Source organism: Trematomus bernacchii, unplaced genomic scaffold, assembly GCF_902827165.1.
Source record: "Trematomus bernacchii unplaced genomic scaffold, fTreBer1.1, whole genome shotgun sequence".
Classification (NCBI taxonomy): domain Eukaryota; kingdom Metazoa; phylum Chordata; class Actinopteri; order Perciformes; family Nototheniidae; genus Trematomus; species Trematomus bernacchii.
In genome coordinates, this window is record NW_022988097.1 from 194,569 (window position 1) to 197,326 (window position 2,758).

At 36.9% G+C, this 2,758-nt stretch overlaps 1 non-coding gene across 1 annotated transcript; it reads right to left on the reverse strand.

The window, feature by feature from the left end:
• Nucleotides 1-268: 268 nt before the first annotated feature.
• Nucleotides 269-340, reverse strand: trnap-agg. Its single transcript has one exon. It is a non-coding gene; the product is annotated as a tRNA-Pro (tRNA).
• Between the last annotated feature and the right edge of the window lie 2,418 nt (nt 341-2,758).

The following is a 2,758-nucleotide window of genomic DNA, read 5'->3' on the forward strand; positions in this document are numbered from 1 at the left end:
TTAAAATATATGAGTACATTTTAAAATCTGAAGGCTGAAATCAGACCGAAAGAAGCCATACATGAAAAAACACAGCCCTCTTCTTTATGTGAATGAGAACAGTCTGTAGGTAAAGTGGGCTATCAACAAAGAGATTTTGAGCAAATTGTCTTCCTGGTAAAATATTTTGCTCAACTTTTAACAATTCACAATATTAGACTTTGGTTAACTTGGCATGTAACTTAAGTTAGGACCCCTGAGTATATATCAATGAGCTGCTAATAAGTCTGGGCTCGTCCAGGATTTGAACCCGGGACCTCTCGCACCCTAAGCAAGAATCATACCCCAAGACCAACGAGCCTTGACAAAAGGCTATTTCTGCCCAAAGGGATTTGCTTGAATTAGATTGTAAAACACTTGTTGAAGACAAGACCAAATCCTGCTTATATACAACAGCCAAAAACCCTTTTTTATTTTGCATCTGTTTATGTGAAGAAGAAAAAAAATATTGGTAAAGGACAGAGATGAATGGAAATGTGATTGTTGTCCAACTACTACTACTCCTACAAAATGGGTTAATACTTTGTTTGTGTTACTTTGGCAGTACAGTTTCCTTTCCTGGTGATTATAAAACTATGAATAAGTCAGTCTTACAGTCTTACTGTTACATCTGTGAGAGGCATTTAATCATGTTGCCATCACCAATGGCATCACCACCCTTTCTCCCCCTTCTCTGTTTCACTCTTTCTTTTTACATACACATAAACACACACACCCTGTCCTTTGCCTCAGTCTATATCGATGACCAGGGCGTAATAACAGAGGTGACATGGTTGACTTGGTTCAAGCAATTATCCTCTGGCTCATTATTGGCAGGTATAAATTAAGTGTGTGTGTGTGTGTGTGTGTGTGTGTGTGTGTGTGTGTGTGTGTGTGTGTGTGTGTGTGTGTGTGTGTGTGTGTGTGTGTGTGTGTGTGTGTGTGTGTGTGTGTGTGTGTGTGTGTGTGTGTGTGTGTGTGTGTGTGTGTGTGTGTGTGTGTGTGTGTGTGTGTGTGTGTGTGTGTAAAGGCCAGTTTGGCAGAGGGCTGTTCCTGGGAGAGCTAACCTTTGCTAGTATAGAAGACAGAAACTCACTCCGACATGCAGTCACACACACTCACACAGAGGTCAAATTTACCTGAGATGCCAAAGGTAAATAAAAAAGTGGTCCCATTGCATCCTGACTGCATTGCATTAACGTGGGTTTCTTATCTAGATCAGCTATATGGAATTAGATTGAATGTTAAAACAGATGTGCATGCAGTTAGTATTCACTGTCATAACTCTTATCTGCTTAAAAAAATCCCAAAATGTAGAGTAGACAACTTAAACCAATGCAATAGAGTGGTGCAGGAATGAGTCCTAAAACTCGGAAATGACTCAGCATTTTACCATTCCTGGTTCCCTTGTTAGCTCTTTATTTCTGGCGATTGCATTTGTGTTTCAAAAAATCACAAAGTGGTGTTAATATGCAGAGATTAACCATGCTGAAAAAACGTTGTGAGTATCACAATAATAAGAGCTTACTTTTCTGCAATATACCAACAATTTATGGAAAAATCCTAATGTTTTTGTAGAGGGAGCCTTGCATTGCGTTCTAGGGTTGGCCTACAAAATACATCATCACTGCATGACTCTATAGGACATTTAGTTATAATTGAAAGAGTTTAGATGAATTGGGTTAGTCCTGCATTCACATTTTTAAACTTTTCAAGTAAAGAGCGAAAAAGGGGCTTTATCAGCACAATATGCTTTACTGTACCTAAAGTCTATTCAAGGTAGAACTATCATTTCTAGCATCATGTTTAACAGTTAAGATGATGCGAAATATTTGGTGAAATTGTTTAATTTGGTGAGAAAAATCAGAATCTGTCATTTATAATGTCTCTGTTGGGTAAATGTACCACATTGTTTTCGTCAGAAGTACACAGTGAGACAGTCATACACAGTTCGTTATTGGGCCTTTTTTTGAATTATTTCAGTCTACAATGGCTTTGAGTTCTTACATTATTATTATTTATTTATCTTAAGGCGAGACACCCCAGGTGAATAGGGTAATTTTTTTAACTTAAAGATATCAGCTAAACATTTCTCCAGTTAATTACTTACAATAAGGCAATTGTTTTTTGTATTACAAGTTTTCTGAAATAGCATGTTTAAATATGCAAATGAACCATTATCTCATGAAATATGCGCATATTTTAACACATTTCAGGAACCGAAATCTGAACTTTGGATAAAGCCAGGATCAAAATTATTGTTTCATTTTGTAGTCATATTAGTATCTAAGGCTTTTACAGAAGGGATTTTGGATATCTCTTTGTATCACTCCATAAATCAGAAAATACTGTCAACAGCCCTAAAATATCAATTTTCACCATGTTTTTAGGTATAAAATGTTATATAATTCAGGCTATGAATTATATATGACCAAACCCTTCTGTAAAAGCCTTCATAATATTGATAGGAATATAACTGGAAGGTTTGGTGTTTGTAACTGCTACTGAAGTGGACATTTCGAACTCAGAGTAGGAGAAAAAACTCATTTTGAGAAAACGACCTTTAAAGATTGCAGTGTGACGCTAGCTAAACCCTCCTGTTATCTGGATGATAGCTTGCGCATCGACGCACTCCGTGAAGGTATTTCATGTTCGGGGACATTTGTTTTTTGTATAACCTTGCTTTGTGCAAGTGACAATTGTTGTCGTCTTCTCTGTGAACGTTTTTTTCTCCGTTATT